Source organism: Caretta caretta, chromosome 6 (assembly GCF_965140235.1).
Source record: "Caretta caretta isolate rCarCar2 chromosome 6, rCarCar1.hap1, whole genome shotgun sequence".
Lineage (NCBI taxonomy): Eukaryota > Metazoa > Chordata > Testudines > Cheloniidae > Caretta > Caretta caretta.
This window is the reverse complement of record NC_134211.1, coordinates 48,751,516-48,768,500: the sequence shown is the minus strand read 5'-3', so window position 1 is coordinate 48,768,500 and position 16,985 is coordinate 48,751,516. Positions and strand designations below refer to the sequence as shown.

At 42.0% G+C, this 16,985-nt stretch overlaps 1 protein-coding gene across 8 annotated transcripts in view; it reads left to right on the top strand.

The window, feature by feature from the left end:
- SHANK2 (SH3 and multiple ankyrin repeat domains 2) overlaps positions 1-16,985 on the top strand; it is a 539,125-nt gene that overhangs the window by 193,929 nt on the left and 328,211 nt on the right. The gene's annotated exons all lie outside the window — the stretch shown is intronic.

The window sequence follows — 16,985 nt, the reverse complement described above, 5'->3', positions numbered from 1 at the left end:
TTTGTGGACTTAGTTATATTTTGTAACCAAAATGTATTCAACTACCATTTTTGTTATAAACAATTTATGCAGTGGGTGCCATTGAAATTCAAAAGTACCTGCAGTAACAATGGTATCTTCCTATACTTAGAGTAGGAGGTACAGAACTGCAGTTATTGCAGAGGAGCAAATGTTGAGTTTTAAGGATGTTGTAAGATGGTGGGCTATCTCATCAACTCAGGAAGGAAGGAATGCTGTGCCCGAGTCTGATTCAGACCTTACCTCAGGGCACAATTTATTGGTTTAAACAAAAAACTTGTAACATGAAAACAAAGCAATTCCCTTGCCCGGCATGGACTGCAGTTCCCAGAAGCTTTTTCCTTTGTCTCTCTCTGGGTCTCTGGAAGAAGGATATACTGGGTCATGTGACACTTAAATTTTTCCTGGCTGTTCTACCATGGCACAAGTGGGGGGGCACTTTAAATAGTGCTGGGGGGGGGGGAAAATACCTTTTAAGGTAAAAGGGAAATTAATGGCTACTAGTTTGCTTGAAAGCCAAGAACATAATCCAAGTCAGGATCTAACTTAGGTCTACACTGCCCTGCAGTTCAGACTGCAGGGCTGCGAACAGCTGTGCACACCAAAGTGCTGTGCTGTAAGTACCCTGTGTGGACACTGTGGGCACAAACTAAAAGGTTCCTAGAAGAGGACTATGTTTATGAGAATAGTAACCCTTCAGTTTGCACCTGCAGTGTCCACACAGGGAAGCTACAGCACAGCACTTTGGTGTGCACTGCTGTTTGCAGCTTGTAGTCTGAACTGCAGGGCAGTGTAGACATAGTCTTAGTGTTACTTTTCAAGACAGCAGATGCATCCCAGATGTGACATGCTCAGTTTGTGGAGACGAAGGGCTGCACTGACGGCAGACTGAAAGAAGCCATTGTTCTTGCCCTCCTGGATAGTAGTATAGTGCCAGATTGGTGAAGTTGGTAGAGGTTAAAATGTGGGTAGAAGGGCAGGAAACACACACACACACCTTTCCCATCTGGCCCACAGATGAAAACTTGCATCACTGTGTAGGCTGTCAGTAGTACCTATCTACATGATCATTTTAGCTGATCTATGTTTGATTCCCCCACCTCTCAGATTATTAACCATTAATCATTAAGACATAGGGGCAGATTCTCTGTATCATTCTACAATAGAACCTCAAAGATAAGAACATCAGAGTTACAGATGGAGGCGCCGAATATGGGATTTCCCTGGGGATGCTGGCCCCCCCCCCCCCCTTTGCCCCAAGCCCCCACCCTGACTCTTCCCACCCACATTCCGCCCCTCCCCCACCTCTTCCTGTCCCCGCTCCTCCCCCTCTCCCTCAACACCTCCTGTTTGCCGCTGAACAGCTGATCGCAGCAGACACTGGGAGTGCGGGGGAGGAGCTGATCGGCAAGGCCCGCTGGCAGGCGGGAGGCACTGGGGGCAGAGGGAGGAGCTGATCGGTGCGTCTGCCAGTGGGTGTTGAACACCCACTATTTTTTTTCTGTGGGTGCTTCAGCCTCCCCACCCCGACTCGGAGCCCTGACCCATCCCTTCTCCACCCCCCCCCCCCGCCCTGTGGCTTCTGCCCCAATCCCCTACTCTGCCCCCATGGCTGAAGTCCGTAATCTCTTCTTCAGAGTTACGGAACATTTCAGAGTTACAGACATCCTCCATTCCCCAGGTATCTGTAACTCTGAGGCTCTACTGTACTCCCTTCCCTTTTAGGGCAAAGGGAGTGGATACGGCCTCCAAATCTTCTACTAGAGATACTCCGGTGTGGGGGAGTTCCTAATGGCCAACAGCACAAGGGGCATATTAGGAAAGGACATTTTAAGATGTCTGTGTGGGGTGTGAGGAGCACCTGAGGACAATGCACTCCAGCTATCCCCATTTGCCAAACAGCCCTTTGGACCATGGTTTCATGATCCTTTGTGGTTTAAAATAGAGAAACCTCAGGACATTTAGGGTGCACCACACCATCCCCAAGTGATTATGAATATTTGATCTTAATAAAGTCATTACTGTAGCATTTTCTTCTTGTTCTGATTATTAAACATGATGGAAATACTGGAAAGCATAAATTAGGATTTAGTATAAATACATGGGAAACAGCACAATTAAAAAGTTTAAATATTTTCAACAGAAACAAAAATTTAAAGTGGAAGTGGTTAGAACTTAACATTTTAGAAAATTTTCATCAAGATGGCTGTCAGTAACACTGTTGGAGCTTTACTATTGGCTAAGGGACACATGACCCTGTGAGTTTAGACAGACATTTCTGCTACCTGTGGCCTGACAGTTTGGCTCTCCTCCTTAATCTTTAGTCTTCCCCTCTTCCTTAATCTTTAGCCTTCTCCCCTTATGTGAGCCTGACCACAGCTCTAAATGATATGCCTTATGTATATGCCAATTTGCCTAAGACTTCGATTTGGGCTCCAGAAACTCCTTACCATCACTGCCCCTGCTTGAAGGTCAAGGGGTTCTTGTCTCTTTAGGGCTGTATGCATAAAATTACCCAATTTACATTCTACCAATCAAATAATCATGTCAAAGCAAGACCTTGTTAAAAACTGAGATTAATGACGGTGGAGCACAAACAATTTGACTGAATATCTGGCAGTTTAGCTTCTGAGAAGTGTACTAGATCAAGCTTTCTTTAGTTACAATAAAATAGAGGAAATCTTATATCTCTTAGGCTATGACTATACTACCCAGCTTTTAGTGACATGGCTGTGCCGCTACAGTTGTGCCACTAAAAGACGCGCAGTGTAGCCACTGTTTGTCGGCAGGAGAGAGCTCTCCTGCAGGCAAAAAACTTCCAACCCCAACAAGCGGCGTTAGCATTGTCGAAATGCTGTTCACACCAGCACTTGTCATCGAGAGAACTTTTGTCTTTCTGTGGGATGTTTTTTTAACACCTCTGAATGACAAAAGTTTTGTCTTTCACTTGCCAGTGTAGACAAAGCCTTAGGTATTTTTTCTCTCTCTGGATATGTGCTGGTCACCTGCAATCCTCCTCTTGTCTCCTCTGCATGTCCTTATCAAGTCCCATGATCCAGGGCAGCTCTGAGGTGTTAGTGTTCCTCTCCACAGTGTTAAGTGATTGATCAGCTGTACTGTCTGGAGAAAACGAAAGACTTGGATTCCCATGCAGTGATTATTTTTCCCACTCACTCTGATAATACTTTTTTCTCGCCACATCTTTATGGCTCTAAGTTGAGTTTATGGCTCTCAGATCAATTTGCAATTTGCCTTAACCATACTCGCCAGCCAAGGTGAGTGAACTTTTATTTGCATGTCCATTGTTTTGGCAATGGATGATATATTGTGCTTTCAGGATACCTGTTTCCAGTTTGTATCAGGGCCTCTGCCTTTCAAGCATAATGGATTTTCCTCAATATAAATTCTCGTTACCTATTTTCCCTTGCTATGAAATGTACATCAACAGACTCCGGACCCTCTCTCTCAACCCCTCACTGCAAGGTGATGAAGTTGCAAGAAAAATGACAGAACAACATTAGGAGTTTGCACACTTGTGTAGGCCAAGATTATTGCATACACCGGGGGCTCCTTGCATCCCTCCATTTCCACCCCCTCACAAGCTACCTGTGTACCACCCTCCCACCTCACCCCCTCTTTTTTCAGGGGCTCCCTACAACCTCTCCCCATTAGAAGTTCTGTTTGTCCCCCATTCCAGTAGCTCTGTGTGTACTCGCATTCCCACTTACCTCCATTCCCTTTTGTGCCAGGGATTTTCCCCAACCTTCCCTCTGACTAGGGGTTCTGTGTGTCTCCCCTTCCCCCCTCACCCATTAAGGGTCCTCCATTCTCCCACCCCCATGCCATGGGCTGTGTTCATGCCCCCCATTACTTCTTCCCAGTCTTCCATTATACTTCTTTCTGTCTGGGTAATAAGTCATTCAGGGTGTCAACATGTTGTTGGGGTTCCCCTGAAACTCTTTCCACTTGGTTCCCCAAGAATTCAGATTCCAGTCTCATCACTCAGGTTCCCTTATTTGGCATATGGTAAAGCTATGCTGAGTTGATCATATTCTAGCATAGGAGGTAGCTGTAGGGGTATGCTACACGTACAAAGTTACTCAGAAAATCTCTTTTCAAATACACATTTACGCATTACATTGCTTTTACTATACACTGCATCATGTGTTTTTTTGATTGGCTTGGTTACTTTGTAGGAACCAGTTCCTATACAGCATGCTCTGGTCCATGTATGATTTGCTCTTTACCTCATCTTTACCTTCCCAACTTACCTTATCTTGATCTTAAGTAAATGGTTACCCGTGTGATGCCCCTCTTATCTTACCTTGCTCAGATATCTTCTTTTGGCTTACGACCCATTTATTTATCTTAGCACCAACATTTCATTTTCAGCCTAGTTACCTCCCTAATTCTGTTTTCCAAGAATGATGCCTCCACCATGTTCAATTACTCATGTCCAGCCAGGCCTATGCATGATAAACTATTGGGAAATTGATTACCTCATCCACCTTGTCTCTGTAATATCTTTCACTGGACCAACTTCCATTGGTGAAAGAGACAAGTTTTTTGAGCTCTTCTTCAGAGTCTGGGAAAGGTATTCAGAATGTCACAGCTATAAGCCACAAGATGGTTTAGCATAAGTAGTTAACACATTTTCTAAGAGACCATTCAAGGTGAAATGGAGGATGAGCTGAGGGGTGCCCCTATGCTGGAAGGTGTTAGTGGGTGTCATCAACCAGTTATTTGATCTATAGACTATTGCAGAGGTGCTTGGAGGAATTACTTGAAGTTGTGGCTGTGCCAGTCAGATAGAAGGTGCTCTATTTGTCCCCCGTTTTTCCCCTTTCAGTTTTCCAAATTCTCCGAAAATCAAAATGATTCTGTCCTTTGATGCCTAGAACATTCCCTGACATTTTGGAATTGATCCAATATGGTGTTCAAAAGTTAACACGTGACCTGCATGCATGCATACATAAAAACAAATATCAAGCTGGCTGTAAGGCCTTCACAAGCTTGGACAACAAAAGAACATACATAGTTTTTCCCTATAACTGAAGGCCCCCCCCATACTATTGTTACTGAGTTGAAAAAGTGACCAGCTGCTTCAGACACTGTACAAAATAGTAGGCCATATTTTCAGCCAATGGCATAACAGTTTACTCATAAAACTTAATTAAAATTTAAATAAAACTAAAATTAAATGCAATTTCTGCAGTACAGAGCTGTCACTCAGCACAGACAAAAACAATTCATTGACACTTTTTGCTAATAAATTTAGGATGTATGATCTGTTTGTGTGACTTTTTATTTTTACATGAGGTATATAAAAGTTAGGGTATGTGCTTTTTATGTATCTGAAATCAAGATAAATAACAACATATAAACAGAGAAAAACATAATCTATAACTTTATGATTTTGTGGTGTGTGTTCAGTGTAAAATATTGAAATTAGAATATTTACTTTAGGATTCCTTGGGACTTCCAGTAATCAAAGTGTCTTCAGAATGCACTGTGTGCCTCTGTGCTGCAGGATACATTTTTCAGACTTGCTTGAAACCCTAACATCCCATGATAAGAACTACAATGAAAGCTGGGAGCAAGGACAATTAACTCAGGGACAGAGAGAGAACAACATGCAGAGGAGTGGGATTGGCTGGGAGTGACTCATATAGATTAATTTAAAGGAATAAGAAGAGAACAGTTGGAAAAGCTGGAGAGGGAGGGGGTACATTTCTGAACTGAAAGGCCTTCAGTAAGGATAACTGGTAATTTTTGAGTGAGGTGTTTGTTCCCAAAGTTGGTTTGTCCTTTCTGAATAATTTGATAGGGTGGCAGCATGGATTTTTATTGGAGCATGTGACTGGAAAATAGAAGACCTGGATTCTATTCCTGACCCTGCTGCTGTGTGGCCTTGAGGAAATCTCTTTACTGCTCTGTACCTCAGTTTCTCTTTCTATAAAATGGCACTATACTGCTTATTTACTGATCTTTGCAAAGAACTTTGATCTTCAGATTGTGAACCCTATGTAAGTGCAAAGTCTGTTTATTATATATCCAGTTACTTTATCATAAAGTACCTAGCAGTGAGGTATCATTTTCTTTTCATAAGAAATGCATGAATGACAATAGATCAAAGTGTCTGGGACTGGAAGTGTTCAGAGAAAGCTGTGTGTGGGCCAGGTTCAAGTGAAAACTTAAACTAAATACAGTGTGGTGTATTAATAGGATGTTGCAGAGCCTAGATAAAAATATCCGCTTTATTTTTTACCCATTAGTCATACACACTGACATCATTTGTGTGTCTGCCACTCATGATACAAAAAGGGCTATGTCTAACTTATAAAAATAAACCTGATATTTCTATTTGGCCAGGTAATATCATAGAGATTTGATACGGAAAATATCTATTGCCTTCTGCAATGGAGAATTATTTCCTTCAGTATTTTCTATTGTTTTCTTCAGTTTGTTTAAAAATCCATCACAGTATATTTGTAAATCACCCATATGTTTATATCTAACCTAGATAATATAGCCGATGCAAAATACGTTAATTACTATTACCACCACTGTATTTTTTATATATTAAAAATGCTTCAAAATTCAGCAGCATCTATTTACAGAACCGTGAATCTTAGAGAGAGATTGATGTCTCCCAAAGCTCCTTGTCTTTTATTGGTGAAGAACTTGTAGTTTTCTGTATCACAAAAATAAGGCAATGCAGTAACATATGGGTATCCTGCATAGGGCTACCAGTGACTCAAGTCTATGCTATTATATTTTGTTTCTAAATGGTAACAGATACTAGTGGCGGGTAGCACTCTGTATGATGGAGAGACAGACCATTTCTGGTGACTGAAAAATACACTAAACAAAAATTCTTTATGAAAGCACATGATCTTAAACAAGCTATGAAACTGTGGGGAGTGTAAATTGTCCTTTGCCAGTGACCTTGCTTAGTTCACTTATGGATCTGCTTCACACAGGATTTATCTAACCACTTGTAAGCCCCAAGGAGATTACCTAGATTCCTGGGGCTCTGTCTGCTGGCAGCTCAGTGAGAGGCACACTGCCCCTGGTAGGGAGGGGGAGCCAAGTCAAACTCAGAGTCTGCCAGGGCAAGGGCAGTACTGGCTGTGTGGGGAGCTGGTAAGTCCCAGCCCTGTATGCAAGGTTCCCCCTGAGAACTGGCCTCTAGGGACCTGAAAGCAAGATCCCTACCTTTTCCTTCTCCACTGACGAGTTTGTAGAGTTTTGCTGGGAAACTTCCTGAGTTTGTAGAGTTTTGCTGGGAAACTTCCCCAGCCAGGCTGAGTTAGCTCTCCAGCTCCCTAGGTGAGACCAGTCACCACATGGTCAGCTCTGCTCTGCCTGCTAGTTCAGGGCTGCTGCCTGCTCTGTGTGTGTGTGTGTGTCTGGACACTGAGCTAGGAGACTACAGTTTGGATTTTAGTACAGTTGTGTAATCTGTACCTTGAGCCTTGCACCCCTTTGTGGCAAGGGGAAATCCTGGGCCTGAAGGAGCCTGATTCCTGCCTCAAGAGGATCTCTGCCAGCAGAGATCAGCCCCTCCGTAGTGACTGAGGAGTCCAGAGATATCTCTGAACCTGAGGATCATTCATGTACCATCTTTTAGTTAGTCTGAGTGCACCATCTTTTAGTTAGTCAGTCAGGAAATTTGTTTTGGGGACCCCCTACTTCCTGAACTGTGTCCTCAAGCCAGAGAGTAAGGGTTTGGGGATTTTATAACCTGATGCATATTAAACCTGTGGAGGGATTTACCACCTTCTCCCACTTGTGAGTCTTTTGGGCTGTACTGAACCCAGTCAGCCACACTGCTAAACCACTGCAGAGAAGAATTTTGTGGTCATAGGTCATCAAGGGCCCTAGCAAAGTACGCGTTCCAATGGGACACTAATCTTACATTTGCTACATTAAGTCACGTGACTGGGGAAAGTCACAGGTATTAGCAGTGTGGGCACCGGTGAACCTAAAAATAGTGTTTTACCCTGTTATGTTATATTTGTCTCCTGTTTAATATAATTATTGTGTTGAATATATTGTATGTGTTTGTTTGTGTTATTTTTTGGAAGTCTCCAACTATCTGGCAAGTAAGTGGGGACTACCCTGTGGTTAGAATTTTTCTCCCAAGCTGCCCTGGTGACCCTGCCAGGAAGGAGTGAGGGGGGTGGAGGCACCACCAAATAAATTCATAGGAAAAAATAAAGAAGATACACCCTGCACAAATCCTTCCTTGTCCTTGGATGGTACTTCTGCCACCACCAAGTGAGCTAGACAAAGATTCAGGAAAAGGACCACTTGGAGTTCCTGTTTCCCCCAAAATATCCCCCCAAGCCCCTTTACCCCCTTTCCTGGGGAGGCTTGAGACTCATATACCAACCAAATAGGACCAGACCAGACCCTTGGGTTTTTAGGATACTAAAAACCAATCAGATTCTTAAAAACAGAACTTTATTATAAAGACAAAAGTAAAAGAAGCACCTCTGTAAAATCAGGATGGAAGGTAATTTTACAGAGTAATAAGATTTAAAATATCCCGGATTCCCCTCTTGGCAAAACTTTAAAGTTACAAAAAACAGGAATAAACCTCCCTCTTAGCATAGGGAAAATTCACAAGCTAAAACAAAAGATAATCTAACGCATTTATTCGCTTTACTTACAATTTTTTTAATCTAGATGCTTATTTCAGGTAGGGATTTAGGATAGTTTTTTTTTTTTCCTGCCCTGGTCTCTCTCTGTCCCAGAGAGAACAACAAAAGACCACAAAAACAAAACTTCCCCCCACAGATTTGAAAGGATCTTCTTCCCTTACTGGTCCTTTTGGTCAGGTGCCAACCAGGTTATTTGAGCTTCTTAACCCCTTACAGGTAAAGGAGGGATTTTATGCTACCCTTAGCTGTATGCTTATGACACAGCTACATTTTAAAAATCAGCAAAAGTGTATGGGCTGTACATTCTTTTCTAATCCTGCAAGGTGCTGAGTACTCTGAGCTCCCATTGGCTTCAGCTGGGGTTCACAGTGTTCAGCACCTTGTAGTCAGGCCCCAGGCATGGAATGCCCTTAAATAGCTCAAATATGCTCCAGCACTTGTCTTGTGTTTTGTTTGTCTCCTCTGATATAGATCGCAAGTTCTTCTGGACAGGGAGTGTCTCCAGCTGTGTTTATACAGCGCCTAGCATAATAAGTGTTTGATCTCACTTGGAGTCTTTGAGTACTGTGGTGGTGGTGATTCAGGTCCATATGATAACTAGAATGTCAGTAGTTTTTAGCACTAGAAATTCTGATCAGTGCTTAACTACTTCTGGTTTAGTGTGACCTCAGCCAACTGGGCAACCCAAGCATGTAAAAAACATATTCATCTATAGTGAAATCCATCTTATAACTCAGCTTGAGAAGAAAAAGATTATTGAACCCCTACTGGGTTTGAAGAAATTACTGACAGACAATACCTCTAGACAAAAAGAAAGTTGGGGTCCTGGGCTTTTGCACAAATTAGAATAGTAAATAAAATATTGACAAGAGAATATGTGACAAGAGAATACAGAAAAGCTGTTTTGTTTTTCAACAGTAATTTTCCTACTCTGCATGAGTAAATTCAGTAATCAGAGTGTTAAACTATTGGATAAGCAAACCTTAAAAGTAGAATACAGTAGAACTTCAGAGTTACGAACGCCAAAGTTACGAACTGACCAGTCAACCACACACCTCATCTGGAACCGGAAGTATACAATCAGGCAGCAGCAGACACACACACATAAAACAAGGCAAATACCGTGCAGTACTGTATTAAATGTAAACTACTAAAAAAATAAAAGGAAAGCAACATTTTTCTTCTCCATAGTAAAGTTTTAAAGCTGTATTAACTCAATGTTCAGTTGTAAACTTTTGAAAGAACAACCATAATGTTTTGTTCAGAGTTATGAACATTTCAGAGTTATGAACAACCTCTATTCCTGAGGTGTTCGTAACTCTGAGGTTCTACTGTACTGTGTGGTGTATAATTGTATATTTACTTTAACTGAAATCCCTGATAAGAATAATTGTGACTTGTTACAAGCTAACTTACTCATTCACAAGTCAACTATACTAGAAAATGACAGAGAAAGTTGTACCCTTGCTAACTAATATCTCAGAACATTGAAACTAGAGCTGGGTGAAATTTTCAGAGGAATAGTTTATTCATAGGAAAAATTCAGTTTTGGTTGATCCAAAGCTATTTGTGAATTTGACACTTTATGAATTATTATGAATTACTACTATGAATGACAATAAAAATAGTCATTGGACCAGAGAATGAGAATGACTCTGTAACCTGGTGTTTAGTGACCTGACCTGGGGTGGGGTAGAAGACCCATGTTCAAGTTGTGCTTCAATTATTTAATTATTTATAACAATTGGAACAGCTTCAGCAGGAGCCTTTGAGGGAGACCTGTCCCAGACTATCCCATAGTCCAGTGGTTAGGTCACAATGTAGGAGATGATTCAAGTTCAGATCCCTTCTCTGTAGCAGGGAGAGGGAGGAAGTGAGCATAGGTCTTCTGTGTTCTTGGCTGCTTGCCTTAAAATTATAAAGGAGGCTGCCAGTGGGAAATCTCTGTTCTGGGTCCATTCGTTTGACCCAAAACAGATTTTTTTTCTCTTGGCTGAAAATTGTCATTTTTTTTTATTCAGCTCCCCACCCCCAACACACACACATTTTGTGAAACTGCCAGTAAACAAAAAAATCGGATATTTTCCCAGCTGTAGTTGTAACAACACATGGCTATTGCGGGGTGGGAGGGGGGTGGGGGTGAGTGCTTTAATTTGTACTAACATTAACATCTCCCTCCCACCGAGACCTTTGAAGCACCCACTGAGCTTTGTGAACTAAGCTAGTGGTATAAAACCAGCCAAGCTGTACCACCCAAGCATTCCCTTATGCCAAGGGAATCACCAGCTGGCTATTTAAACCACCTTTCTTTCATCTTTGCAGTGTTCAGGGTCAGTAAGATGGCTGGGAGTATTTAGGAAGGAGGCTTAGGGGGAGTGTAGGCAAGAAATGTGAATAGTATCCAATGAGTTCAGAAAGAAGGCAGGGCCCTGAAGGTGGAGGAGTAGGTTTTTTTTTATCTGTGTTCCTAGAAGAAGGGGTTGGTCCTGGAGACTCATAGAACTGTGGGGAGGTCTCTTTTACTGGAGACCTGAGCTGGGGCCGTGGTGAGAGTCACGAGACTAGTCTCTCATGGATGGCCTGGAGAGTGGTACTCTGGAGTAGAGGCAAATAGAAGTGGGAACAGAGTGGTGCTATTGACTCTTGACCTGGAGGCATTTGTTCCAGCAGAGTGGAATGGAAAACCTGTTGTGCCTTTATGTTTACTGAGGGTTTGTTGAGAGTAGTTTTATTACAAGGGTTTTGCGGCAACTATTGCACTAGTGTACACAAATAAATTATGGCCAAAGACTATGTATCTGAGATTGTTCCTTTCATGAGGAAACTGAGGAGGGGTGCACCTGTCATGCCGCAGGAGGGTGCCCCAGCCAAGGGACAACCTATGGCAATATACTTAAAATTGGAGCTAGTGTTTTTTTGTTTTTTAACAGATGGTTTCATACTACCCACTTTAGCAGAAAGATTATAATCAGAATATATGGTATGAGTCTAGTGATCTGATGCTGATGAATGGCCAAGGCAGTAGTACTTGGTTACAAGATGTAAATCACTGTGCTACAATATACTGTAGATATATTCTAGACACAGTCATAGGCAACTGTAACCCTCATCTGACTTCCTGCAGAGGCTCAAAGCAAACAATAGCACCATGAGAGTGATCCTGGGGAGAGAAGTTCACAAAAAGCTGGCCAATTTAGAATTCCTGAGCGCCCCGATTCCATTGAACTCCCTCACTGCCTTATCTTTTCCACACTGGCCCTTGGTTCTGTTGTTGGAATCTGCCTTGCCAGGCACCATGCAACTCTTCTATAATTCACAAAAGTGGATCTACCGCCCCAGTCTCTAGTATAAAGTGGGGCCATTAAGCGTGGTCCCCTCCTGATGGCAGATAGGGAAAAACTACTATTCAGTAATAAGAACTCAGAAGAACTCAGGCAGGCTAATTTAACAGACAAAGTACTTGCAGATTTCCTCAGGATTAGAGCTGGGCAAAAAAATTTCAGTGAACAAAACTTCGTTTTTTTTCTGTGCAAAGCTGAAAAAAATCAATTTCTGTTCTAAATAACCCCTCTCCCACCCCCCAGTTTGTCCACTGAATGATCAATTATTTGCTCACCTCCACCAAGAAACATTTCTACTCCTTGTCTTGGAGTCTCAGGGACCTAGCAATCTTTGAGGAGACTGGGTTTGCTTCTTCCCAACTCCCCTGAATGTCTGCAGGGCTGAAGATACTTGCTCCCTGACCACCTGCCGGCTGGCACTCCGGACTTGTCCCACTGCTCTCCAATAACACCATAACATCTTTTTGATGCTGCTTTGTATGGTCAAAAGGATCTGCTTACATGGCATATCCTCTTCAACACCAGCAACAGGGAGGGAGGGTGTCTGACAGTAACAAGTAGGAAAGGGAGAGGATTGGATGGGAGCAAAATACAATCTAAAATTAGAAAAAGGGACTTGAAAAACTAGAACAAAGTCAAACTAACTTGTGTTGACCTTAATTATGTAGTAGGTAAGATCTGTGACTTAGGATCAACTTCAGATGAAGAGAAATGTCATGCTCCAAAACACTTAATAGCCTCATTCTATTAACTTAGTTGTATTCAAAAATAGATTGAACATTCTCATTGTTCCTTCATGCTTTGATTTTTGGGTCTGCTTAGGAGAGTAGGAAGTTACCATTATAACCTAAGGAGTTGGTTGTGTGAGTTAGGGACTGGCAAAAAGGAGTTTCTCCTGCTATTTCCTCATCCAGGTGCATGGGCAGCAGGTGGAGCTCCCCTTTGGGAAGGCTAGACCCCCCCATCCCTTCTTCCCAAGCCCCCCCATGGCAGGAGCCACAAGACCTCCACACACACATACCCGCAGCTGGAGGAGCCACGGGCCAGCTGCACCTTCCCTCCTGAGACCCCAAGGGCACTGTGAGGTAAAAGCTCGTCCCTTTTGGAAGAAACGGAGCTTTTTATATGCTCCATGCAGGTTCCAGGGCGGCTGAGGAGGCAGTATGTGCTACTCAGCTTCCTGGGTTCTCTCTGGAGGGAGATTACTGATGAACCCAGGAAGTTGAGTAGCACTTACTGGCTGCTCAGCTGCCCTGAAACCTGCATGGGGCATAATAATAAGCAGAAAACTTCCTGTGCAAACCCTGCAACTGGCATCTGGTGGCTGCAGCTCTTCCAGGGACAGGCTACACCTTCCCTGGCCTATTATACATACTGCCTATGTCCAGATGAGTATTCTTGTGGGGCTTATTAGTCACCTGGAACTCAAATTAAATGAAGACTTAACTTTGAAAAGTTCTGTCAAAAGAGTGTTTTTTCTACACCCACCCCGCAATTAATTAGAATTCCATCTAGCTCCAAGAAGAAAAACCAGGACTCCATCCATGTAACCAATTAACCCCTGTGTTTATTATTACCCATTAAAAGTAATAAATCAGGAAGGCAGATTATCCAAGAAAAAATTTTAGTACAAGGCTTCCTGGATGAGCAGAGTTTGAGTTTTGTACTTTTGGGGAGACTAGGTCTATAAGGCCTTACATGGTTTTCTGCCTAGTTTGGAAAGGTTTCAACATAGTGAAGAATGAAGACTTAAATTTTTTTCTAGTTTAATGAAAAGCACTGTTGGGTTTGCTATCCCACTACCCCCAACTATCTCCTGATCAGGGACCAATGATACCATGCTTCTGTAGTAGGAGGGCCAAGAAGCCAATCAACCTGTTTTTGTTTGCAAAAGAAGAACATTTACAAAAGCCCATTCCCACTCTTATTGAATCTTTCTGTTGATTTATGTGCAAACTGGTACAAGCCCTAAAACAGCAATATGCAGTATCATTTAAAACCAAATACCCAGAACTGTAAAGACTAATACATTCTACCCAAAATGCTACCTACCACCTCACAGACACCATATTATCAAGCAAGCATCCTACATATAGTTCTGCCAAACTCCCCTCATTTAGTAGTTGATAACACTTTAAACGTTCATTTAATGATGATCCAAAGTGGGATTCTTAGAAATCTACTTGTGGCATTTAATAGTCACTCTTTACCTTGAATTCACCTGTGGACTCAAAGAAACATGCCTTTTTCCACCTTGATGAGGATGGACTAGCCATTTTCAGCTGCTACTAGCATGAACATGTCAAACTTTCCCTGTGGGTGTGAAATACCCACCTGACTTATAACAAACCAAAATATAAATTCTATGTAGAAACAGAAGGATCTATGTAATGTATATGTAGATGCATAGACAGTATTTCTAACTTTAGATACAGAAATCATACATGCATACAAATAGGATAATTATATTCAGTAAATCATAACCTTTCCAATGATATCTCACATGCGTAATCTTGCATAAAATACATCATAGTTATGCCATAATCATATCATAACAATATCTCTATGAAGAATATGGAGGCGTAGCGCCACAGTCCTGACTTACATTAATAAAATACTAGCTAGGGGAAGGAGGCAGTCTTTCTCCATTGCGTGGCAGTCTACGTTCTCCTTCCTGTCAGTTAGTAAAATGAAATCAGTTTGAGATTAAGTGCTCAGAACTCTCTGTACAAAAAATAATTATTTGCAACAAGAGTCCTGCATTTTCATACATTTCATTATCTCTTCCATCTGACTGGGATCCCAGGCTAGCTTCCACCTTTTTTGGAAAAAAATAAAATTGAATTGATCTACAATAGTAACTTGTACTCAATCGTAAAATAAATATAATATCTGTATCTCTTATTAATAAAGTTTCATCTGTCCCTTCACATGTAAAGACATACACCCTGTTCTTATATGAAGATTAAAGACCATGAATCAGATTCTGCTTTGTTACACTGACATATATATGGAGATTTCCTCAGTTCTCTCTACTGTTCTGGATTTTCATCAGTATAACTAAGAGCAGAATCTCCCCCAGTGTTTTATCAGAGGTAGCTCAGGAGGAGATCTCTGCCTCTTGTCTGTTGAGCTAGTCACATAAGATTGAATACTTTTTATTATAGGAATTGTAAATATATTTTATACAGCTGGGAAGAGATTCCTCAGACTTTTATTTGTTATATGCACATGCTGTAATTATTTCCAAGAGCAAGTGGGATATATCAGCATAAATTGTTCGGTTTTTTTCTTTATAAATGGTCCTCACAGTGATACTGAGTTTCTTCTGTTAATATCTTTAAAACACGAGTATGGTTTTGTCACTTTCCCTCCCTTTTAAACACAGACCTGGGATTGTTTATGCACACAAAATATCTATGGCTTTTAGGAAGATTAAAAAAATGCATTGAAATTTAGTCAATCTCTAACTGTATATTGTATGTAGCCTGAGCAAAAGTTCATACATATTCATTGTCTTCAGTGGGAGCTGAGGGTGCTCAGTCAGATGAGGGCCCTAAACCCAGATCCTGCAAATACTTAAGTATATGTAGGACTACTCGTGTATATAAAGTTGTACAGATGCTTAATTGTTTCCTTTAGGGCGCTATATCAGAGGTGGGCAAACTATCGCCCACGGGCCACATCCAGCCCGTGGGACCATCCTGCCCGGACCTTGAGCTCCTGGCCAGGGAGGCTTGCCCCCGGCCCCTCCCCGCTACCCCTCCTCCCCTGCAGCTACGCCCCCACGCAGGCAGCCGGGCTGCAAGCTCCTGCTGCTCTGAGCGGCATGGTAAGGGGGCAGCGGTGGCAAACACATTGGGTAGGGGGATTCCGGGGGGCAGTCAGGGGACAGGGAGCGGTTGGATGGGGTGGAAGTTCAGGGCGGTCAGGGGATCAGGGAACAGGGGGAGTTGGATAGGGGGCGGTTTGGGGCGGGGGGTCCTGGAAAGGGGTGGTCAGGGGACAAGGAGCAGGGTGGGTTGGATGGGTCGAGGGTTCTGAGGGGGGCAGTCGGGGGCGGATAGGGGGCTGGGGCCAAACTGTTTGGGGGGCACAGCCTTCCCTAACCAACCCTCCATACAATTTCGCATCCCAATGTGGCCCTTGGGCCAAAAAGTTTGCCCACCCTTCCTCTATATAGATTCAGGGGTCTGTGCTTGGGGATCCAGTTGCTGGATTGTGGGCTTAAGTTTGTACTTTTTACTTTTTAGCATGACATTTGAAATGTTCATTCTGTAAGGTCTATATATCTAAACTTTAAAAGAAATAGAATTGACAGATGAGGAACATTTTCCTATCAAGTATTTTTATTTTAATAGACATTAATAAGTAGTATCAGAAATAGCTACTATTGCATTACTGCCTTAAATCTAGGTAAACATTAATACCATATATAATTTTATACTGGCCTTTTCGGGTGTGACAACTGGAATTCCTGTTAGTATTAAAGAAAGTACTACATATCCTGCCATGCATGGGCTTGATTCTTCATGTCACTTACATCAGTGTAAATCAAGTTGAAATTCAAGTCCTCTGAACTCAGTAGAGCTGCACTTTTCCAAAATGCAGTTGCAATCAGAAACAGCACTATAGTTTTAAAGTTTCATTATTTTTCACAAGGAGTTTTGTGTGTGTGAGAGGGAGATCAGATTAATTGTCTATTTTAAGTATTTGGCATTGGTTTTGCTATTTTTATTTAAAATGTCTACACAACCTTGTATTAATTTTTTCTTTGGAATATCTCAGGCTTCTTATTTTAGAGAGGTACTAAATGTACAGTGATTTATCTGAGCTTCTTTAAACATCAGAGTTGGAAAAATATATTTTAGTTATTTTAATTATTGTAATTCATTTACTCTAAATGTTTGACAATAGTACTGTATTTATACTGTTGTTCTGAAGTCCTCTGTCACAA